Source organism: Poecilia reticulata, linkage group LG4 (assembly GCF_000633615.1).
Source record: "Poecilia reticulata strain Guanapo linkage group LG4, Guppy_female_1.0+MT, whole genome shotgun sequence".
NCBI lineage: Eukaryota > Metazoa > Chordata > Actinopteri > Cyprinodontiformes > Poeciliidae > Poecilia > Poecilia reticulata.
Window position 1 is genome coordinate 15448637 of NC_024334.1, and position 25573 is coordinate 15474209.

Here is a 25573-nt window from a genome sequence, read left to right on the forward strand (position 1 = left end):
ACTCCAGGCCAAGGGCTCACCTCTGCATTGTCTTGTGTGTGCTCGTGGTACACAGTGGACAACATGCAGCACTTACAGGCACTGAGTCAGAAAAGAGGAGTTTTACAGTGGCGGATATAAACATTTTTTACATTGGAGGTGGGGGCAAAGAAGTGGCAAGAGGTCTTGACAGGGCGGCCATGTTGGATCTCCTTGGTGAAGTGTTGGAAATACCACCATATGTAAATGGAGTCAACATCCACAAAAATACACAAAAAAAACGATTTGTGTTTTCTGCAAAGACTATATTTACTCATTGAGTAAAGTTGTTTTTTTAAACATTAGTACTAGTTTTACTGCCACTACTTTTATCTTTTACTTGAGTAATGTTATGAAGTATCACTACTCTTAGTTCAATATTTCTAGATGTACTTTTTAAATTCTCACCCTGAGTCCTCTAAACATGTATGTCAATGTAGCCACAAATCTAAATATTTGCCTTTTGTGACCATGAAACTTTTCCCAGAATGCTTCTGGCTTGGCCTTGTGGAAAGATGCAAATTTCAGTTGTGGTTGACAGTTTTATTGATGTAAAAGTGATTTCACTGCAGACAGTGTCACTAGTGCTGCAACATCTTTCAGTTTAATACTGTCTAAAGCTTCTGTGGTTTCTATGATGGTGTGTTAGGGCCATAGTAGATAGAACAAAAGGAACAAATTTCTGCCATAAAACTCAGACATATTGTCAAAAAAACTTGGACATTTCTGAACTTGGAAAGTCAAACATTTATGAGGAAAATTTCTGAGATTCATCTCAGAAATTTTGTAGAAAAAACTAATTTTCTGGGCTTTAAAGGTAGAAATTTTATGAGAAAAAAAAATCAAATTTTTAGATTATCAGAAATTTTCTCTGAAAAACTGTGTGTCTCAATAGTCAAAATTTTAACTTGTGAAACTAAGACTTGAGATTATTCAAAACTTTTCCTAGTTTTGTTTTCAAGCAATTTTTTGACTTTTGTAGTTTAGAAATGTACTTGGTTTTTCTAGAATATTTCTAAAATCTATAAATGTCTTAGTTTTTTTGGTGGAAATTTACTCCTGCTTTTTCTTTCTATGTAATATGCCATCATATGTTCCTGACCAATCTCCTTGTAGAATAATATCTAAGTTGTATTCCACCTCCGGAAAAATGAATGTTTTAGGTAAATCTCTAAAAACCCATAAGGAATATGACATTCATGCTAATGATGAGTGAATGTAAAGTTCTGGTCGGCCCGGTGCGTTTAGCGGGAGCTCCAGCTGTAATCTCTGCTCTGAGACTGAACAGAGCTCAGCTGTAAATGAGCTCATTGTTTCATCCTGAGCTTCCTAAAATGAGCAGCCATCTCAACAGAAGTTCACCCCCACCCCTCGTCCCCCGACCCTAGATCATGACCTTTAGCTTTACACCAGAGATACAGCTTCTGTTGTGACTTATTCATCAATGGTGACTTTGTTATGAATGGCTTTTTAAGGCAAATATTGATTAAGTCAAGTGCAACATCACCTGGCTTAAAGCAAATGTCCATAAGCAATTACAGCTGGTAGTCTCTTTTCCATTTTTGCTTTGGTTGACATACTCATTTGTTTCATATTCCCATACGTCCTGTCAGGTGAGACTGCTCTCATTTACACTATGATCATAGTCAATAGTTGTTCAATAACCTGTAGGCGTCTGTGATTGTTTGGTTTACCTCTCACCCTAAGTTTGATGCATTGTTATAGGATTTTTAAAAAAGACTTTAAGCTGATTGCAGCAGACAAGAGTTTTTGCTGATAGAACGGATGCCACAATGTGATTGAGGTGGGAAAACTTAATTTTACTTTCATGAAATTTCACTGGGACCAGTGGAGACCTTTTGTTGCCCGTGGATAGAGCGGATATGAAGCTGAACATGCAACTAAATCGTATTTGTTTTGTTTTACTGAACCACATCCCGGCTGTGCCGTTTCTAAGTTCAGGCAACATGGCAAGCGTAAAATTAAGCCTGAAAGATTTTGTCTGTTATCTCAGTTATTGGAAAAAAAGAAGACATTTTTGCTCTATTTAATGATGACTCTATTTGAAGAAAATTATACAAAGGGAAAAACTAGACATACTCAATATTGAGGTGATAACTGGAAGTGTATTAGTTGTAGAGCCGGGACTTTAAGCCGTTAATTTTAGCTAGTTACAGATATTAATGCATTAAAAATTATGACGTAAATATTTATTTATTTATTTTACTTACAAAAATCCAGAAACCTGTGAGCCTTTGTGTTCACAGGTTTCTGGTACACCCATAAACCTGACGCACACGTGGCATCTGCATGAAACAGAGATGGACGATGAAACTGCTTCTCTTGGCCTGCTGGGGTTTAAATTTTCCTTCCAAAAACCAATCTGATGGGACGCTGGAAAAGACTATTGTTCTGTTGGAGTTGTGCTACAAGGAGTTAGCCCATCAGTGTAGGTACTCAAACCGAAAACAGCATCTCAATGCTAACCATGTAGCAGCAGCTAGGCGTCTCCAACGCTAATGTCGGCATCCAGAGTCCACATTTCTAGAGAATGTATAGTTGTGAATGATGAATGATCAGGAGGTCCTGAAACTTTGGAAAGCTGAATGGGTAGAATATCACTTTGCACAAATCACATTGTTGAATAACGCTAATAGCAGATTAAAACAATTAACACATTTGTTCTTGAGCTCATATGTCTGTTTATTCAATAATAAAAAGGATTTTGAATTGAAAATGTTGCTTATTTTTGCAAGTCCCACCACTAATCAACATATATTTACCGTAAGTTTCTATATGTAACAAAACCTGTGGAAGGGTTCTATGGGCATAAATATTGTTGGTTGATGGATTTCAACATCTTACTCCTTTGTGTGATGGACAGTTTCTGGTTCTATATGACATTTCTACATTTCTACATGGAAATTTCTACATGGAAATATTTCCTCTGTCTGGATTCTGTTGGTCAAAATGGGAGAAATATTGATCTGGCCTGACAAAAAGCATCTGTCTGATGTGAATATTACTTTTAAAGCTCTTTGTTACCCTGTAAGATGATCTTCTCTGCTGCTGAAAACTATTTACCTCTGCTGAGGGGACTGGCATCATTTTCCACTATTCATTTCCTTGCTCTTTGTGCAAATCATCCTCATCTGTGTCTTTGTTAGTAACTGCAGAGTAATTCTTATATTTTGTCCTCCTCATTTTTTTATCACCCTAAATCCCAGAGAAACCACCGGGCAGGATTGGGTGAGTAGCGCTTCCTTATCCTTTAATAAAGTGTAATCAAACGTGGGTTTAAGTGGAAAATAAATATCCAGCCCTAATAAGCTGCTCAGCCGGATCATGTAAATGCAAATTTTCAAGCTGGTTCCCATCCGTCCCACCGAGGGGAGAACAAGCCGCGGCGATCGCCTCCTCCGCCCGGCGATTGTAAATCAAGGAAAATAATGGCGGGATAATGACCGGTTTGCGGTCCCAAGCAGATTGAATGATAACAAACCACGCACGTTCCACGCAGCTTTTCATTTAACATCCTATCATGGGGGAAAGCCGGCGAACAGCTTGGCGTGCCTCATTAAAGGGGCTGTCCACGGCTTGTAAATTTGGCAGAGCACAAGGGGCGGACAATTCCCGGGACAAACCTCCTGATAGGAGAGGACGGAACGGTTTATTCCCCGGCCGCCAGGGCCTCGCGCACCGACGCAGAACTGAGAACGGGCCGCGAGCCGCTGCCGCCGACGTCATCGCAGTTGTCTGCTTTCTAATGTGAATGAAAAGAGAAAGGTACCCACTTAGACAAGCGCTAAATAATAGACGTATAAATTGCGTGGTTCTTCTTGTTTGGGGGAGATGCTGATTTAGCTGCTAATTGGTGACAGAAACTGTCAAACGGGTGGCAGACAGTGACGGTGGTGGCNTTCTTCTGATGACGGCAAAGACACCGCGACGACGGCGGTCCCCTCCCTCCTCTTGTCTGATATTTACCCAAAACACATTAAACAGATAAAGGGAGAGAAACGAAACAATAAGCTCGGGATTATGGACCCCGTCTCATGTCGTCCCTTTTTTCTCTCCTCTAAGCTGTCTCTGTGATTGATTAACGTGTTTGTTTGAAGAAAACTTGGAATGTTTGCTTGCTTGGTGCATTGGTTTAAAAAGAGAGAGAGGGAGAGATGGAGAGAGAGGAATATGTGTAGACGTTCAAGAACAATGAAGTGGCTGCAGGAGCAGAGAGACGGCGAAAGGAGACGGGTGAAGACTGACTGACTGATCTCTGGAGGGCATCTTCCTCTAACCCTGCCTTGACTCTCCTCCCTTCTCTCTAGAGCTTTAAGATGAACAGTAATTAGGCTTTGATACTCTGGCAAATGAACAGTAATTAGAGTGCGCTACTGTGGATCCTCTGCCTGAGCTGCTCATTGAATATTCACACCATTATTGAACGTTAAGATTAGCTCGCCGCTGTCGTGCACAAACAGTGTGGCATGGCAACGGCCCTCTGCAGATGGTGTTAGGGGGATGGTGGAGGATCTGTGCGAGAGAGTGTGTGTGTGTGTGTGTGTGTGTGTATGTATGGAGACAGGTCGTCCAAGCCTGGCGGACCCTCAGAGGGGATTTTCTGGTTATTAGATCCTTGCCAGATCATGGGCCAATTATAAAGAAAACTGTCAGTCAAGGCAAAGTGGCTATGTGATTAGCGGAAAAGGACAAAATCAGGTGAGGAGTGTGAATCTTTCTGGAGGCAGCTTTGATTTGCTAATAAGAGGGAAAGGAAAGGGAAAGGACCGGGGCAGGGTCCCCAGCTGTAGTCCTGCTTTGCTCTCTTCGTTTTCACCGTGACCTTCTTAGCACCGCCGGTCTAATCTGTGCTGCAGAGGAGACATAAAGGATGGCTCTCGAGGGTTTTTTTTTTCTTTTTTTTTCTGGGTCCGGGCTCCGGATGAGTCACGAGGGGTTAGAGTCACCAAAAAACGGGAGCACACACACACACACACACACACGCACACACACTCCCCTCTACTCTCAACTACAGGAACATGAGCAATCAAACACTTCCTGGAGCACGACAGGGGCCAAATGCTACTTAATTGCTGTAATAGTTTTTAAAGACTTTTTACAGGTAAACTTAAAAAAAAAAAAAAAAAAAGAAGAAGACGGAGAAGGTGTGCTTCCTGTTATGTCACACACAGAGAGAGAGAGGGAGGAGTGAACGGATAAGAGGAGGGAGGGGGGCAGCATCCTCAGCAGTCCCGACTCTGTCCGCTCTTCTGCCTAATTTCCTAAAGAACGACAGTGTAGCCCAATTTAGAGGCTGGTGACCAGGGCTGACATTGAGGGGCGTGGTGGGGTCCCTTTATCCCCTCCACCCCTCCACCCCCACTCCAACCAACTTGGGTTTCAGGCTAGGGAGCAGCCAGCGCAGAGGGGAGATGAGCAGAACAGTGCCAGCGCTATAATGAAGCACGGTAGACAGCAGGCCTGACAGTTCTGGCAGGTGATGCATGGGGCCCATGCTAATTCTTCAGCAAGCCAGTGATGGATCCTGAAATCTTGACCACACATCCCATTAGCCCCTGTCTGTGACAGGAGAATAAAGATATTAAAAAAAAAAAAAAAAACGAAGAAGAATCTCAGAGAAGTTGAGAGAAAGGGGTGCAGGCGTTGGTGGGAGGGAGTTGGAGGGGGAGGGGGGTTAGACGCAGCACGGGACGCAGACAGCCTTACGCAAACCTGCAAGTCCTCTGCAATATTTTCAGCTCCAAAGTTATTGATGACTTAACCTCTGGGGTGCAGGTTATGGGTGATGGATACTGTGCATCTCCAGCATGGAACAGCAGAGGATAACAAGGCAGACAGTGAATCACCTGCCCACAGCTGATAAAAATAGAATATGACATCTTGTACAGCATACATGCTGCATTATCCCTCTGCAAATTCTAAGGAGAGGTGTGAACTGGGCTCTCCTGTAAATAGATTAGCTCTTTGAATGGGGTTTCTATAGTCTCAGCTGTTCTGCACATCCCCACTGCCCTGGCTTTTGCATCTCAGCACTACGAGCACAAGAACTGTTTATTAGGCTGTCCCTGCCGAGTCCTCTGCGGCCGCCGCTCTCCCCCTTCTCGCCCCCCTCCTCCACAGAATAAAAAATTCCAGGGAAACAAAAAAGCGGAGGAGGTCATAGAACTCCTCAGCTATCAAGCACTCAGGTGTGTTTACCATATATCTTTTATCTTCTTGTGCAGGATAGAGCTAATATCTCTGACAAGTCTTCCGCGAAATATAAATGACCCTGCCTTGATACAAATAGGAAAACCGGTAGCGAGGCGAGCAGAATCGCAGCCAGGGCCCTGCGAATCCTCCCCATTTCTCGGGGGTTGACAAATAGCACGGAGGAAGTTCCAGGGGAAACTGAGAGGTTACCGTGACAGACAAGGAGCACAATTATCACACCATGATGAAAGAGCCATGGTGAGCGTGCGTCGCGCCGTTAATTACCGTCCTTTTTCCACCAGCCTCTAATGTGAGGAAAAACACGCGATGACAAGTGTGTAAAAGAGCAAGCACTAAATTACTGTCAGGAAAAATAAACGGAGGATCGCGCGGCCCGCGCAGTGATTTACGGGGGCAATTAGTCACCGCCCCATGGAGATGCTGAGGACAGCAGTGCGGTGGGAGTGTGTCAGGGAGAGAGGGAGTGTGAGACACGCTGCTGCACTTCAGCTACACTTCCAAAGAAACGGCATGAGAAGCAGGAGGATGCTGTTATTTCTTTGCTTTTATCTGAGTGACCTTTGCCTCACAGAGGGCCTTCAGCTAACTTTTTGATGATTTCAATAAGATAAACACAAATCAGGCATAAGAAAATGACCACCTGCCCAATATTTGGTTGGTTTGTCTTTTTCTAAAACAGACCAAATTGTCAAGACTTGACCTCTACCAGATCTTTGACAAGACCTTGTGGACATCTTAGCTCTTTAGTAAGTACTATGTTGGGAGTCGGGTCCACATGGGAAATTAGGCCAGCACACTTTAGGCTATGTTTATATGAGACCGCTGTCTGGAAACTGGCGGTAGTTTTGGATGTTGATTAGGGGAAACTTCCACGTTTAGATGACACCACCAAGACCCGTGGAGTCAGCTGCAGCTGTTCTGGCAGGCCACTACATGGTGCTGTAGTTTTAGCATGTCATTGAAACGCACATGCGCTTTTTACTGTCACCATTCAACTCATTTAGGGAACAGCAACCCGTCTCTGATAAACCAATTGTTCATTCATTATCAGAAGTTGTGTTAAACTGAACAGTTTAAGCAGTGGTGGGAAGTAACGAAGTATAAGTACTTCGTTACTGTACTTAAGTACAATTTTCGTGTATCTGTACTTTACTTAAGTAGATTCAATAATGGATACTTTCTACTTTTATTCCACTACATTTTACAGTAAGTATCTGTACTTTCTACTTCACTACATTTCTACAAAAGTGTCGCGTTACTCGTTACATCGCGTTGCTCTTTTTTTCTGTTAAAATGTGAAGTTCAGGGACTTAAGGTGGCGCCGTAAAATCCAAGCAATAACGTGACTTACATTTCTGTTGTCATCATCGCCTCCCCCTTTACTCGCGCGCGGAGCTCCAGACATGCGCAGTGGTTTCCTCTGAGCGGGAGAAGATGTTTGTCTAATGTCAGTAATATAATAGCGCTGCATAAATCATAAGATATGGCGACATGTAAAWTCAGCAGCGCTTCGCTTTCACAGACGGTGGGGACTTCGTCCAACTTTTAGCGTCACTTGGAAGGAAAGCTTAAAGAAAGGTAAGATCTGTGGACGTGATGCTAGCAAAGCTAACTGTACAGAGACACATGTTGCATCTGAGATGAAAAAAAGTTGTCACTCATACCTGAATTATTGTGTGGAGGTGTTGACTGAGGTGTTGCAAATAAGGGACAACGCTGTGACCAAAGTCTGCATTGATATGACATTCAGGAACAATCCGATTCTTCTGGACGGATCTTTACTGATTAAATTTATTTCAGCTCTTAAGTATTTAATATCTAGTTTCTTGTGGGAATGTGGATCTTTCAGATCAATTTGAGAAGCAATTTTGATGGGTAAAACAAAATTTTTTTGTGTCACGTAGCGCGGGGTGCTGGTCTTGACTTGGTCTTGGGTCGGTGGTCTTGACTACAACTCTGCTACTTGGCTCCTCGGTTGCATGTCCTCCCCCACCCACTTTCTTTCCATCCCCTTTCAGTTGGATTTCTTTTAAAAATAAATACCACTAGTGGCAAAAAGTGAAGTTCATGCTATGTTAGGACAGGAGACAAGATGTTTCCATCCCTGAAATTATGATACATAGAATCACATATCTAAGTCTAAACTATGTTACAGAGAGTAAACATAATAAAAACATGCTTTATCTGTGGCATTGTTCATTAAAATGGCACATTCCTAATGTATTCAAATGAAATACAATCGGTTCACTTAATGATATTGTATTAGGGATTAGGTAATGCATTCAGCAAGTACTTTTACTTTTAATACATAAGTATTTTTAAAAGACAGTACTTTTTACTTTTACTTTAGTACATTTTTGTCTGTGTATTTGTACTTTTACTCAAGTACATTTTTCGAGTACTTTCTCCACCACCGAGTTTAAGTAGCACAACAGAGCACAGTGCTATCCACCATTGTTTTGTTTTCTTTGTCTGCCGGTGGATCCGTAGAACAAACCTAGGAACCACGCATTCTGTACATGTGTACTTTCACACCTGCGGAATACTTCCCACCTCCACGGAGAGTGTTTCCGAAAGGTTTCACTCTGCGACCAGGTTTCAAAAAGTGCTTGTGTCAGAAACCTGGATCACTGTTGATGTCTAAACGAGAGGGCTGGATCGCAGCAAAACCTCTAGTTTTACTGACAAGCAGCCTTAGATTTAGAAGATCTAAGTAACCTTGTGAAACCACAGGAGTGGTGTGGAGTGGATCTCACAGTCAGTAGAGGGAGTTACAGATTGCTTAGTCTAAAAGGACGTCAGTGATATGTGACACCTTATCACTTTTGTCCTACTGTCATTGAAGGAAAAAGTCTAGTTTAGCTTTAACTGGACTTTTTGTTGATTTTATGCTTGAGGGGGATTCACATTTACTCAGAATAGTGAGTCCTCAAATATTCAAATCTGTTTTGATATTGAAGAAACTGTAACCAGTGAATAATAGTCCAGACCAAGGTTGACTTGTCTTCTGTATTTTAGATTTTGAATTAGAGCTAATCAAAGAACCAAAGAAAAACGCTTTGGAATTTCTGTTTTACATATTGTTAATCCACTTTGAGATTTTCATTTGTTGATATTTTGCAAGCTAGAACACATGCATTAGTTGATTAGTCAAGCACCAAAACATGCATTACCTGTGCACCAGGAACCCATTAGCCAGAGGTTTTGTGATGCTCTGACCCTCTCGTTACAATTTGTCCGATTTCAAATTGACTCAAAACACTCTGTGAACAGAGTAGTTACCAAATCTTCTAGCTTCAGCCTGACAAATCAAAATACGAAGGTCATGACTCACTATTGAGTCTCAGAGTGGTTCAATGAAAGCTCCATCAGCATCACCGTTTACTGCTTTTATTTGTTTTTCAAGCTCTGCTTTGTATCTTTCACAGCATTTCTAAAATACACATGCTGTCTCTTTGTCATTTCTGCTATTTAAGTTAATTTCTGAAGAGTACTTGAAGACTTGGATATTCCCAACCCCAACTTTGGGAGCACATTGTTTTAGGACAAAATATTCATTTAGCTGCCCAAACACTAACAGGTGCCATAATGAAAACATAATCAGCGCTTTTCACTTCACTTGTCGGTGGTCATAATGTTTTGCCTGACTGATGGAAGAGATCAAGCAAATAACAGCATGACAGACATCTGACTTCAAACCAGTTCCATGCTGTCGTGTGTGTGTGTAACATAATAGGATGAAAGGAGTCCCATCAATCGACAGTATGGAGCTGATTTAGGTCATTGTTACACGTTTTATACTTGATTACGACGCAAATGTAAGACAAGCTAAAGCAATGCCTGTCATTACACTATCAGCGGATGCAGCCTGTTTGTCTCAAGTGGAATATGTCAGCGTACTTGAAATGCTAAACGTCTAAAATGAGCAGCCTTCTCTCCCATCGAACATCAAACGGACTCTAATTGTTCCTAAACGTGACACAAGTTAAGATACTTCAGTTTAAAGCCCACACCATCGCTTCTAGAAAGTGACGCTTGATTCCCTGTCTCGTCTCGTCTCGTCTCAACGAGCAGCTCCTGGTCGCATTCGAATCGTCACATGTCCCTCACGTTTCATGAAGCGCAGCCTTTCATCGCGTATTAAAAAACACCTGCCGTACTCTTAAAGAAGTTAGGCCGCTGGGAATAAGCCTGCGCAACTGGAGGGCCCATTGATTTGTAATGGCTGATGACAGACGGTGTCACGTCATCTTTGCTAATTCCAGTCATTTATTAGCGTTGATCGGTGAAGCTTTTGTTTTTCTTTCACCGAAAGAAAATGTCAGGGATGATCAGCATTTGCTAGGGAGAAATCTGAAATCTAGAAGCTGCTTTTAAAGTGTGATATCCTGAAGTGAGTACAGAGAGAAGTGGTGGAGATCTATCTAGATGCCCGTCACAGCCCACCAAAGACGATTACAGCTGAGGACTTTAAAGAAGACACGGACGGTACGGCTTCTAACGCTGTCACCCCAGCTCCTGCTAATGCCTGACGTTACCGTGGCGAAATGCGTCGCGAGATATTGGTGTTTTAATCTGCCTTGTCATGCTTGTATACATATTTGGACTGAGCGTTTCCACATTCATTGGAGGACAATAACAACAACTGCCAGGAAGCTGAGCGTGATATGAAGTGTATTCATGGGTAAGGAGGGGTGGATGGGGGGAGGTACATTCTCCTGGCTATACAAATCCAGCAGGGGTTAGTGAGTGGGCTTGCTAGGTTGAGCCGCATTTCCAGGTCAGTGGCCTTGAGCATGCTTGGTTTCTGTTGCCTTGCCCATTCTTATTGGCAAAGGTGCCATAAGACGCGGTTGCGAGGGCCCATAAGTGGTGAGGAGGAAGCGGTGGAGGAGCTGACCAGGAGAGGACCATATGCAAGTCCAGCGGAGCGCTTCCCCCGGGCTGTCTTTCCCTCTCCCTCCACATTCCTCCCTTCACTGCATCATGCACTTCTTTGCCAGGGCTATTTAGGTGCCAGGACATCAGACTTCCTCAAGCTGTCAGCCTTGCCCCCTCTACCTCCCCCTTCTCCCCCCTCTCTGAAACAATGTAATGTGGAATTGGAGGAAAGAAAGAAAAGGATGATGGAACTGAGTTCGGGATAAAGAGGAAAGACCCTTTCCATACTTCCCATTTTCCTTTTTTCTTCCCAAAATCTTCAGTTCCATGTAATATTCGGTCCAAATGCATACTTAATTCACATTGCCAGTGGCCTAAGTTATTTTTTTTCCAAAAGATGATCTGGCCAAAAAAAAAAAAAAACACTTTTTCCAAAAAATTACTGAAAATGCCACCTTATTTTAGGAAGGTAGCAATATTCTTCTTTGTGTTTGTCAAACAAATTAAACATTTAAAAAAGGTAACGGTCCTGATGTGTTATTTGGTAAAAATCCAGCCTCTCTTTTTACGCAATTTTCTTCGCACAAAGCGTCTGAACCCTGGATTATCGAGAAACAATTTCTTCCTGGAGGTGTGGACTGTGTTTTGGTTTTAAATTTTACCCAATCAATATTGGATACAATTTGGCTGTGACTTTTGTAATAAGCCAGTTTGGTACTTAAAAACCTACTGGAAATTGCATGTGCTGTGAACAACCATCATCCACAATGAAGTGAGAAGTGGCAAGAGGCGACTGTTGAAGTTTATTCAATATTTAGAAGCGTGTCCAGCACTGACTGAACAGCTTCATACGTTACCTCTGCTGCCATTTCTGAAACTACAGACAGACTACAATTCTAAAGCAATGCAGATAATCATCATCGTTCACAACTTCTTCTGTTCTCTGATTGGCCCGGTTGAAAATCTACAGGAGAGGAATCCAAGTGAATAGGAGAACACCCAGAATGAACTGTGATTGAGATTTTTGAGCAAAATTGCATATGAAGGCTGGCAGTACTCGAGTGTATGCAAAAGATAGATGAGTTTTTAGTAAGCATAACCAAAAGAATAACAAAAAGAACCTTATAGTGATGCACAGGAACATGGAAACAGTAGCAGAGGTGAAGACTGTGATAGTACTGAGTAATGTGCACACCAATGAAAGTGAAGGATCTTAAATACCGAGGCAGAGGAGGAAACGAAAAGCAAACAATGAGAGGCAAATGGGGACAGTTGAGGAAGAATGCAGGCTGTGGAGAATAAGGTGATAATAGCTGAGAAGGGAAGCAAACTGGCAGGCCGACGGAAAGAGAATGACAGAGTTGAACATATTTTGTACATTTTAAAAAAACTAACCATCCTGCTCAGCTGTACTTCCCTTTGGATCAGAATGCACTATTTTTGATTTTATGTTGAAATTTTGCCCAGTAGATTATTTTTTCTATTTTGTTGTTTTTCATATATTTTCATATTTTCGTCTGTGTGTGAACCTACATGCCTTGATGATCTGTTACACTGGTGCTAATGCACCTGAACTTCCCTGCTGTGGGATGATAACTTATTTTTCTATTCTTATTTGAAAACATGGCCTCAGCCACTTCATTTCTATCAATGTGTTTTTCTCTTGTCTTGTCCAGGACGTTCTCCGCTTCTTGACCAATGACCACTGGACCCCACGACCCAGTAAAGACACGCAGGTATAGCTGATGGATTGTTATTACTTTCTTTATTTTTGGGTTTTTGTTTTTCTTGCAACATTTTCAAATATTCTCATTTAAGAGCAACAACAGAAAATCGGATCCTTTCCCTAAAAAACGATTCTCTTCTGCATGATGAAGCTAAAGTTCATCCTAAACTTCTTTCAGGTTGCAGCAGCTGTTTACGTCCAATTGAGCTTTATTTATTGATGCCACAAAGAGCAGATAAACTCCAAGTTGCATTTCTAACCATCTGCAATTCTGGATCTTAAACTTCTACAATCAGTGTACACCTGTGTGTCTAGTGTGAATGATGCATCTGACAAATGAATGAGCCTAAAGCCAGGAGAGTGTAATCAGATCTGAAGGATCCACCAGTACAGAACTTTGGGATTCCCGGGAGGAACTCATGGAGGAACGCTGCTGAATTTGGAACAGATGGATCATTCTGCAGTAAACTCAAGAAAAAAACATTTTTTAAACTTCCTTTACTTCTGCTATTCTTGCAGCAGGAAATAGAGTACACTTTTCTTAATATTGGCACCAATTGTTTTAAATAAGACTGCAGCGAGTAAAACTCAACTAAAACTCAGGGAAAAAAAAGGCTGTCCATCAATTCAGCAGCTTTAAACGGGGAAAAGGCCCAGTGGATTTTCAGTTGTTAACCGTTACATCCTGCCCCTCTCAGCTTCATTATTTTTTCAGTCAAAGTTTGACTTTTTCTTGCCTCATTTTTTTTCTTTTTATTTGCCAAGGTCAGTAACCCTGGCAAACACTTCATTAAACACAAGTAAAACAAGATTATCAGTCCTAAATGTTGAGCTTATCTTCAAGGTACCTTTGAATGTAAAATGGATTCCTATTTTGTAGCTTAAAAGTTAATAGAAAATCTTTTTTTTTCTTTCAATATCCAAAAACCCACTGTAGGGATTTAAATGTTTTATTTTATTAATGCAATGTTAGTTATAATCCAATTAATTTCCCCTCATATTTCTTCTCTTTTTTCAGTTTGAGCGTTTTTCTTGTTTATCACAGGAAGCTATTTAAAAATGTATTGGGGGGGCTTATCTTTAAAACAGGAGATGTTAGTGTGAGAATATGCTCTTCCACGTTTTCTTTCTTTCCTATTCTTTCTTTTTTCTTTTTCTTTTTTTTTTAAATAGCTCTAGGTCTTTGAAAATTAACTCGCTAACTGGCTTTGGAATAACAGACAACCGGGAAGAGAAGGAGTTTAAAAAACAAAAAAAAAACAGGACCCATGAATCAATATGGGCAATGGGGGAAGGCCAAATGTAATAAATAATACAATAACAAGCCTAACTAATGAGCTGCTGCGACGGTGCAGTTCACAGAGGAGTCCCTTTGTAAGGATCCCTGCTAATAATCCTGGGGAGCCGGCGGATGATGAAGTGTTGCCATAAGGCAACACCTGTGCAATTAAAGCAGCGGATTCTTTTGCACGTAACATTAATTTCAACCCTTTATAAAGGCACGATGAGCACACTAATAATCTAGTCTACTTGACTCCGTGTCTAGCTGAAACAGAGCATCTAATTAGGTAAAGGTAATTAATTAGAGATAAACGGAGCTAATCAGGACCCGTTAGCACTCCCACTTTCTTGGCATTAAGACACAGAGCCTCCTGCACCGTGCTCTCGTTGGCCGCCCTGTCATGTGCTCAGTGAACATGAAGATCATCTGTTTTTAATGGAAGCTGTGTGATCTCACTGTGAACTTGGCCTGCTCCCTTAAGATCAAGGATCATCTATGTTCGCTCTCTGGTTTTCTAATTAGCCTGTAAATTTGTTTGGTCATTTTCATGAGGGTTAGCATGTAACTGTGGCTTCAGCTATGATATTCGGCGCAAATGAATACTTTATGAACAATTCAAAAATGGAATAAAGGAAATGTGCTACAAAAGTTTTGGCTATTTAAAATTATTATTTTAACCTCTGGTGTATCATCACATCACTGGTTGCCGAGGCAAATGGCATCTTGTGACACTAAATCCCACAGTATCAAGGTAAACCTCTTAGGGACGTTTCTGTTGACTAGACAGAAAAGCCAAAGTTGCAGTCAAATGGGTCAATTTGGACCGGAGCTCTGCTAAAAAGTCCAACTTTCTACATACAAAAAGAAGGGCTGGCTAATCTTAAAAACATAAAAATAAAATAAAATAAAAAAGATGTCCAAGGTAGTCCACTCTTTGGAAGCAGGACTGTCTCACATAGTTAATCAACTATTTTTATAGTCTGGCATGTCAAGATGTTTTAACTTTGACATGTTTACATCTATGTTTTTTCTTACTTTAAAGTATAAAAGGTAGTAGCTTTAGTTATTGCCCTGTTGTGTTGACAAAATTGGCTAATTAAAACCAATTTTATTAGCCTTTCCGCTTATAAAAAACTATTTTATTAGCCAAAAATTGGTTTTTATTAGCATGTTAAGCATGTCTAAACTAGTCGTCTACAAACAATAGAAAGCACACAGTCACTTCTAAACTGTTTTTGTTGCAGCAATTTAGGTCCTCTGGAGAAAAGAGAGAAGAAGAGACTGCAACTGGCTAACCATTAGCTGCTAACAATGCTAACGTCAGAATCTGCTTCAAAGCTTCCTGTTGCTGCTAAGCTAAAGGTATGTTTATAGTTTTACAGTCTGGGATGCATTTGATCACCTCTAGTTCCAAACAATATGGGTTCGAGACACAGCTTAAGATTTATAAAATCCTTTTTGTGGAAACACAAAAACAGTATCTTTTTTAAAATATTTTTAAAGATATTTAAAAACATGTAAGCATTAGACATGCTTAAAAACTGAATCAGACAAGCCAAACCTAGATTAAAGATACGATTACCACTAATTGAAACAGTTTGTGAAATGTTTACTCTGTAGGCTTTAGTTTTTTGAAAATTTTGCAAAGTGTCTTGTTTTTGTCAACTTTCCGTGAACTCGTTGGGTTTATTATCCCACTTCTACCAGAGAACTCAAGCATGTAAAATTACAAACATAAAAAACCCCCCACATCTTTCACGCTTAATTTCATAGACTGTTGTGAGTTAGCTTACAAAATAAATTTGAAAATCATCATAAGAGCAAATCATACATCCTGAAATAAAATCCTTTAACAAATACAGGGAGGGAACCTTTCTGAAAACGTGCATATCCAAGATTAGCTGCCAGCATTTTCAAACCTGAGAGGTGCAAACATGTCGTGTCTGCGATTACAATCTCTAACAAGAAATCACATTAGGGATACATGAAGGTGATTTTACCTTCTTCCCCCCCAAATATTTCCAGAGCCCCAGACAGCAAACATCCAACTTCCTAACATCTTTGTTCTAATTTTCATATGAAAGATGAGGGGGGAGCCAGGGGGACTCAGAACCATTGCCTCCGTAGTAACGCGAGGCAACGGCACCACCAAGAACCCCTGTTTCCACTCATGTACCTATCATGTCCAATTTTTTTTCCAATAGATTTTCCGGTCTGCGACTGCGTGCAAAAGCTGTTTGAAAATGGAAATTTAATGGTTATTGTAATGAATGTTGACTTAGCGGAGCAGAAAAGCAGGAGCGAGACCGTCTGAGAAGAGGTTTGTTTAGATGCTCTGGTGTCGTCGGTTTCACAAGAAGCAATGATTTGGGGGAAACATGATTATTATTTTTTTTCCCCTCTCTTCTGCTTTCTGTCGTACACAGGGGAGTCGTCTGCTACAACAAGGCGGGGCGCTCCCCTGACTCGCATCATTAGAAGGTTTTTTACAAGCGACAAGCAGGCTATTTGGCTGTCATTGGGATTGTTTGAAGAGAATATGTTTCTGCACCATACTCCAGGGAGTCCCGGATCAGGAAACGGGGAAAGAAAAAAAAAAGAGAGAAAAAAATACAAAACAAAAAAAGATCACCCTTGAGCACTTGACATTGCTGTTATGCATTTGTCAATAATAAGGCTAAGAGGTTGGGCCACTGTGTGTAAATTGGGAGTCGGTTGTGTTCGTCAGCCTCAAATGTGAGTTGGCCTTTGACCTGGAATGCCACTTGGTCCCTAAGCTTGTTTCTGCTAATTGCTACACACAAACTCAGCAGAACTGCTCAATTATTTAGAAGTAGCAAAAGAAAAAAGCTGATTCTAAATAGATTTTCTTTTTTTTTTTTGCCCCATTTGGCTTTCACCATTGAAGACAGCAAAATTAACTAACCACTGATGAAACTCTAATATTCTAGTAGATCCACAAAGGCCTGATTTAAATGAAACCTGCGTTAATGCAAATGTAGAAGCTGTGAAAATTCAGACGGCACATTACACGGACCTGATGGACTGCTGCACTCTGTTCCAGGCCGATAGTTCCACCTCAGCCGGTCAAAAGCACCGGCTGGGTGAAGCGTTTACGGTTGCAATGAGGCAAAGAGAGGACATAGAGGTCCTCATTATATCATTTCCCTAAGGGCTGAGACCAGCGATTCAGTCGGGATGAAGGGTGACAGGCGCATCCTTGCCGCTATAAAAAGACAGAAGCGGGTAACGGCTCGCTTTCAACAACAGCCTCCAGAATCACTTTTCAGAGGCAAAGCCCAGACCAACGCGACGGCGGGAGAGAGATCTGTGTCGGTTTGCACAATTCTGGCCCATTATTTCCTCTGCTGTTCACTACAGGCGAGACAGGCAAACATGGCACACGGGGTCACATCTGATTCCTCACTGGAGACGAGATGGCGAGAGGAATGGCAGCGGCGCGAGGCGGAGTTGCGGCACTCCGCCGTGTCCAAAAGTATCTGCATCAGTGGTGCTGATTGCGAGGCACCCGCTGGCGCTGTTTAGATAGTTTGACTACATCAAGCTCCCTTCCAGACGGCTCTTACTGGTGCGATTAGAGGAGGGTGAAGATGAAAGGTGCTCGGTGTATTTTTAAAATTGTTGATTTTCCGTGTAATGATAGCTTGTGCAATTAAGCACTTGCTGCAGGCTCTGCATGTCCTTGTGAGAAAGAATCTCAATTATTTTGTGTGTGTGTGTATGTGTGTGTGTGTGTGTGTGTGTGTATGTGCGTGGGTAAGTGAGAATGACTTAATGTGTGTGTTCATGTCTGCAAGTACCTACAGTGATGTTATAATGCTACTTTTTTGGACTATGGAGTAACTAAATATGTCTTGCAGAAATAACCGTAACCCATTCTGGTACGATGCTATGCTGATACACTCTTTGTGAGAGAGTGGCAAGAAGAAAGTCCTTGTAGCAAAACCTTTTCATTCCATAATGGTGGCAACATTTTACTTCCTTTTACATCACAAACGTGCACTACTTCGTATTGATCTGTCACATAAAATACCATAAAATTCAAATTTGTGACTTCAATTTGACAATGCAAGAAAAGGCTGAAGGTGTAAGTGAAATATTTCAAGACAGTTGCTGCATTTCCATTAGAAATGTTCGCAAAACTTTGATATTCTGCCAGTGTCGAACAAACATGACTTCACAATTGTGGTGTTTGCATTAAATAAGAACAGCAGATAAGGTTGTTTACACGTTCAGTCGTTACAAAAACATCCACCTACCACTTCCTGTCATCGTCTTCATCTTTTTTGTCAGTAGTAACATCCAGTTGTTGATCACATAACTTGTATGACATCAAAGTGTTTCCACTGAAATACACTATCTTGGATACAGCTGAAAAACAAGTTGTAAAAAAACAAGATCTAAAAACCTAAGAGAGGAAAGTGAGTTTTTTCACAATTGGCAAACTGATTTTCATAATTCCAGTTAACACAATTTTAAGGTCGATAGAAATGCAGCTTGTGTATATGCAGTGACTTAATGGATGTAATCAATATGTCTCTTCAAACTCTAGTTAAGTCAGAAAAAAATAAAACGGCATCAGTCTGTGCTGTGAGATGTGGAGAAGCCGTTCCAAGGCCAGCACCAGCGTTCTCACGTCATTTACCAAAATGAACTCACTTGACAGCAAATGTTTCCTCTTGGATTGAGACATAAGCCAGCATTTTCTTTGTTTCACCATGCGCCGCTCTCGCTTGCATCCACGACGGCACACTTAGTGGTTTTTTTGCGGGGTTTACACACGCACAGTGAGGGAGAAAACCTGTAGGGGGGAAATTGTCAGAAGGGCTAAATTTGCCACGAGAGTAATTGTGCCGCTCCGTGACATTCACTCCCGCTAAATGTAATCACTTTAAATAATGTCAGTGACATCTTGTGAAGTATTTGGTGGACAGAATGGCTCTATATGTAGGGCAGGCTTCTTGGTGTGTGATCCCGGCTGTCTGCGCGTTATCTTCTCTTTCATTAGAGATGAACAGCCTCGGGTCAGATGGGAGGTGGGAGGGCGGGGTGTGTGTGTGTGTGCGTGTGTGTGCGTGTGTGTGTGTGTGTGTGTGGATGCAGGGAGTGGGCAGTGGGCACAGGAGGGGGTGGCTTCACTTGAAATGGTAAATAGAATTGTAAAAGAGGACTCAAGCGTTGCCTAGAAGACAAAAGTGACTGATTAGCTTAATATTGGGCGCACTGTGCAACAACTGGCTGAACATTGTGAACGTTTATTGCTAGTGCCAGGCACTTTCAGTGAGCATTTCATCACGCCTAGCGCCGGCCCTGTGAAATCTCTCGTAATTTCAAAAACAGTCAGGATGTTAGAGAACGAGAGAGTGGGGAAAAAAAGAGAGAAAGAGAGAGAGAACATGTTATCGGCGGCCGCCTGATGTGCCTTCTTTACCTTCAGGCATGGTGCTGGAAAATCCAGCGTGAACTTTCGACACTTAAATGCTAAAATACGACTGATTTGAGATGATAATAGGTGCCCTAATAGAAGCTGATCCTTTTGCAATGGCTCGGAGTCTTATAGCAAGGAGCTGTAATGCAATGTGAGCCGACAGTTTTGGAAAAAAAAAAAGTGGAGAAAAGCACGGATAGCGAGAGATAACACAACACATAACCCTCCCTGTTGGCTGAGAGGGAAACGGCGTCTTGTGGTGCTCTGCTATGTATCAGGGTCGGTCAGAGGTAGCAGCGGATTGGAGAAGGGAGCGGGAGAAGGGGCAGGAGACAGTAAGTGGAGTTGGCAGAGCGAGGATCTAGGCAAAGGGGGCTTGACGGTGTAAGAACGGAGCTGACCCCTCAGCCCTCTGAGTTCTGCAAACGGACAGAGGCGTCAGATGGGACTGGCCCGGAGTCAGAGACCTGCTCAAGGTTGACAAGAGCCGGGGTCAACCTTCAGTGAGTCCGACTGTAAACAAGCTGCTGGGAAAAGGGCTAAGGGGCTCAAATCAGGAGTTCTTCCATGGTAATTCTTAACTTATTGCCATGCTGAATTGGCCTTCCATATTTGAGGGCTGCCTAGCAGGAAACTGTTTGTTTTAGGAGCACAACACCAGCGTTTGGTTCAACTACAGCGATGGCTGTATTAGCTCCCTTTCTCTACATGGGATATTAAAGGTTTATTTCACCCAAAATGCCATGACATCTTTTTTTCTGCTGCAACTTGCCTTCAGATAAGTTCCTATGGACAAACGGTTAGAGAGATTTGTGCTTCGAGTCCAGTGTAATGTATGTTCCAAGAACTTGTTGTGAATTGTTCCACTTTCCAACACTTTGCTATCCCCAATGATTTTGACAGAAACCTGTAAGTTTTCTAAGCTTGTCAACTTTCAGCTCATAATTCTGCTCAGATTGTTCTTCTTACAGTAGAGGATTTTATTTTTTTAAACGTATATGAAATTAGCAAAGAATGGTAACTCGTGCCCATGTAATTTGACTGCTTATTGTTTCTTTCAACAACTATTGATGCCATATCACTTTTGCACTAAAAGCAACTTTGTTTGATGCATGACTTGTATTACAGCTGATCAATTCTCTCACCTGAATGAAGAACCTGTCCCCAGAGTCACAGAGGAACTATTTGTTCACTGATGTTCTCTAACAAACCTCTGAGGCCTTCACAGAACAGCTGGATTCAGACTAAGAACAACTTACACTCAGGTACACTCTGTCCTCTGACTGACCTGATTGGTTTGCTTCTGAAGACTCGGTGGAAAGGTTCAGGGGTCAGGAATGCTTCATCAAGGACACTGTAGGCGCCAGTCACAACAAAAAGGACCTGTGTAGTTTATTCTTGTTTGTTGCCAAGTCTAAAGTTTTCTCCATTGTCGAGGCTCACTCTGGCTGATTAATATCTGGTTCGGTTAAGTGGAGTGTGTCTCCATTTGCAGTGTGATCATGTTTATCTGAGCATTTACAAGAGCAGGACTGTGGGTGGACCATGAGCTGTGGCCAACGCTGCCATGATGTCATTTTGCGAGTTAACCGTTTGGCGCCTAGTTTCTCTGAAATCTCTTGGTATAATTGTTTGTTGCGGGTTGCTCCGTCTAGTTGACCCTGTTTGCACTCTTCCAAAGGTTTAGACTCTCAAAGACTGACCATGGAAATATCAACTTGCAGCTCGCCAACTACTACAGTCTCGTTGTGGATTTGTCGGGCCAATCAACAAATGTGGTCCGCTGCCAATCAAATGGCTTGCACACAATGTCTGACTAGGCTTGTACCACCACTGACGAACGGCGCAGCATCTGCAAACGGAGACGAATCTGGTCGCAGCTGACTGGGGAGGAACCAGGTTAATGTCACACTCCACTACTGTGGTCTGCGCTGGATTCAGGCAGTCAGTCTTTATTTGTGTAGCACATTTCAGCAACAAGGCAGTCAAAGTGCTTTCATCATGACAACATAAAAACATCACAAACATGTCAGAGAGTCAACAGTTGTAGAAACCAGAAATAGACATTAGATTTTGTTGACTTCCATTGTTAAAATCATCAATACACATCAAATATGTTGTTTTTTATGGGCCAAAGGCAGCTTAACACAGGCGGGTTTTAGCCTTGATTTGAAGAAACTCAGTTTTTCAGCAGTTCTGTAGTTTTCTGGAAGTTTGTTCCAGATTTGTGGTAGATTGTTACATCTTATTGTCCAGGCAGATAACATATCCAAGCTGTCGGTTGTTGTCATTGCCATGGTTTCAGATGCGCTGAATAGAGACAGCATGATGTGAACCAACAGAGGGGGAACTTCCACTGATGTTTGTCCCTGTTGACGCTTTGTGCATTGGAGTCTTTAGACACTGATTAATCAAAAGCACATACTTCTGACAGCGCACTTAAAAGGCAAAAAAAACAACCTATTCTTTTAAACTAAGTTCTACATTATAGCTTCTTTCAATCCCACGGCTAAATGTAAAATGATTATCTCCACATGGCACCACGGAAGTTAGCGAGCTTCACTGAGACTTTAACTCTCAGGGACATGGAAGAACCAAGAAGAGGAAGAAAGACAAATCTGTATCTGATGCCTTAGCTTAACAGCAGGCGAGCTGCTCTGCGGAAGCACATGCACATCTGAATTAGACCAGCCGTTCCCTGACTTGTCATATACTGAGAGATTGTCACGGGACCACGGTTCAATTGTGAAGACAAATGTGGCTGTCTTTAGAATGCAGAAGAATGTGTTAAAAAAATAAACTTCTGCTCATCTGCGCTGTTCCTCTTCTCATCAACACACAGGGGTCCTACGGTGACCATGTCCCAGGCAGACAGATGCTTTTTCAAGAGCTTTAATTTGTAATGGGGGATCTCCAGGGCGCAGGGCCCACAGAGGAGGAGGAGGAAGAGGAGGAGCTGCTTTAGGTGTGTATTTTATCTCTGAATGTATGCAGATATGGTAATATTCCTCCCTCTCATGCAAACTGCTGTTTGCTGATTGGGAACAATACAGTATTTCAGGAGTTTAAAGCATCCAACCCACACAACGGATACCAACCCACACACACACACACGCACACACACAAGCACGCGCACACGTACACACGCACACACACACTGTAAATCTTCCCTGTTCAAAGAGACAGAAGCCGGCAGCAGTGACACACACTTGCATTATTATTATTTCTGATGCATTTAATATCCTCGGTTTAAGCTTTGAAGACAATCTTTGGGGAATATTGAATCTAACTGTTCCCTTTTGCCCTGGATTCCTCTCTCAGACAAAACTTTGTTAATTAGCCCCATACCTATAGGCAGATTTTTCATTTTCTGACTTTTTCCTGATATTATTAAAGATGCTGCTGACTCTTCCCACCCTGCGTCTTCCTCGCCCTCTTCTGTTGTCTTGTTATCCAAATTTGCCATTGGCATTCCTTCTCCTCCCCTTACTCCCCCCCCCCTTCATTTTTTTTTTAAATGCAAATTTGAGCTGAACATTTTTCCAACATCCTCCCATACCATTAGCGGCTGTTGCCCAGGGTCGGCCCTCCGTGCCGGGTAAATCAGAGTCTTCAGCTGGTTCTGTCTGCCTCCTTAAGACCCTCTTAGCCCAGTCCATACCAGCGCTGTCTTGTTAGGTGTTATCTGAGCAGCCTTTTTCTGGTGCTAGTTCAAAGTCTTCACAAATCCAGCTGTCAAACCCAAAGTCAGGCATGGGACCTTTTAAAATGTATTTTAGAAATCGATAGGCTTCTCCAGCCTTCTGGAGGTTCCGCTTCCCGTGAAGTTGCTCCAAATTCCTCCACAGTTTCTTATAACTTTCACTGTCAATTTACTAATACTTTTTTTTTTTTTTTTTTGCCTGAAGGATTCAGGGTGAACACTTCTGAGCAGCTTTATGATGCACATGCAATTGATGTTGAAATACAGAATTCAGATTACAACATTGTTCCACTTCATTTTTTGTCCTGTATTTTTGCGTCTTAGTTGCAAACCTGCCAACAATTGGACCGGTAGAACCCGGCGTATTCACGGTTCAGTGTTATGTAGATTGGTCTGTGGAACATGATTCCAAATTATTTGTGGAAAATCCTTTTATTCACAGATTTTTGCATGAAGCATATCTAAAATGTTCAAAAGAAAATGCAGCTTGGGAAGCTGCACTACAAAGCTACATGACAAACTATTGGATAGCACTTCCAAAACAGCCAATTCAGGAACGCCATTCATTTTCCTTGTCACTGATTGGTTGTAAAGTAGGTTTTCATTGTGGTATTGATGAATATTAAGGTATATTTTGTGGTTGAGTTGTTAAAATAGGGAGTTTTAAGGATATTTAATGGAGATCTCAAGTATTAGTGCAGTGTTTCTCAACCTTTTTTGGGCCAGCGCCCCCCCAGCCTTTATCCAGGTCCCTCACCGCCCCCCACCAAAGAATTTGTAGGCTACTTTGCACTGACCATTATTTTATTAATATTACTATCACTATTGTAGATGTTTTGATTTTTATGCTTGTTTCTGTATTCATCATCAAATAATTTCCCAGAGAACAAAAAAGTCATGGGAATAGAAATTATTTTCACAGGTGTCTATGAAAAATGCAATGAACATTCAAGTTAAAATTGGTAGGCCTAACAGCAGTCAATCAGAGTGGAAAAATATTCTTATTTTTTTCCATTTTCTAGTTGTTAAATATTCCACAAAATGACCAGATAAAAGATGTTCAACATGGCAGTTTAAACTTTGATCTATTTGCATAACGACTGAGCTCTGCAACATTAAAACATGGATAGAACTGTAACTACATTAATCATAGCTCTTCTTCTCTTSAGTGTTTGTCAGTTTCTGGTGGTGCAGCTCTGCGCTGCCTTCAGGAGAATGGGACATCAGAGCATCATCCATAAAACTACACCCACATGGCATTTATTGTGCAAACCAGAGCTTTCAGTGGAAAAACAAAAGTTCCAGATCCTTTTAATGCCATACAAATATGAGACAGAAACATGGATTATATCTTTATGTAGACCTGTCTTGATTTATAGATTAATAGTTTTACTGGACAGAAATTACAAAGAACAAATCTGGTTCTTAATCAAATCCTAATGAGTCAAATTCAAAGTGTCATGGAGTCATCAGCCTCATGACATTAACATTGACATGAAAAATAATATTGAAGAAATAAATATATCAAACCTAATTAAAAACATAAATAACTGATAAGTTATTTACTGTTATGGTCTGTAAGATATATTTATTCTCAGTATTAGATGTGGTTTCAACAAACCCATGGCACTTCAACAATATTATTTTACCTTTTATCTGGAAATAGTGTCTGTTTTTCTTGCCATACACTCCTCTGTATTAATTATTGCTCGAAAGGTCTTGCCATACAAGTTTATTCCTCTGTATTTACTTTAGTTTCTTAGTTTATTCTTGCATTTTGTTCTTCATTCATTTCCATTTAGTTTCATTTGATTAGTATTATCCTCCCCTAATTTATTGCTATGTCCACTTTAGTTTTTTTCCTGTTGCTACATTTATTTTATCGTTTATTGACCATCAGTCATCTTCACTCATCACCTACTGCGCCTCCTAATCGTCATGTGTTTCACATCATGTGTTTATTTTTCACTGTTCAGCGTCGGATTCTCTGTTTTTATGCCATAATTCACATCTAGTTCGTTGCTCCGTTTTATGTCCCGCTTCTCCTGTTTCAGAGTTTTGCGCAATGTGCGCGTCGTTTTTTTTCAAGCCCCTGAGGTGCAGGGCGGTCGGGAAGTGTATCGATGGAGACAAGGCAGACTGACATAGACCTTTTAAAACAACGGAAACAATTTCTGCATTCTGATTATTGAAATTTAAAAGTGCTGCGTTACCATTGTTCTATCACCCATTTCATACCGGACCACTTACAGCACCGGTGTTAACGCTATAAAATGAACG

At 41.5% G+C, this 25573-nt stretch overlaps 1 long non-coding RNA gene across 3 annotated transcripts in view; it reads left to right on the plus strand.

Annotated features, from left to right (window-relative positions):
- LOC108166208 (uncharacterized) overlaps positions 1-25573 on the plus strand; it is an 82237-nt gene that overhangs the window by 43485 nt on the left and 13179 nt on the right. For 2 of the 3 annotated variants that reach the window (XR_001776499.1, XR_001776497.1), the window contains exons 6-9: positions 12810-12869; positions 15386-15503; positions 16346-16461; positions 16568-16719. This is a non-coding gene — a long non-coding RNA (uncharacterized LOC108166208). Of the gene's footprint in view, positions 1-12809; positions 12870-15385; positions 15504-16345; positions 16462-16567; positions 16720-25573 lie in introns of those variants that run through there. The other variant, XR_001776498.1, reaches the window with a different exon arrangement.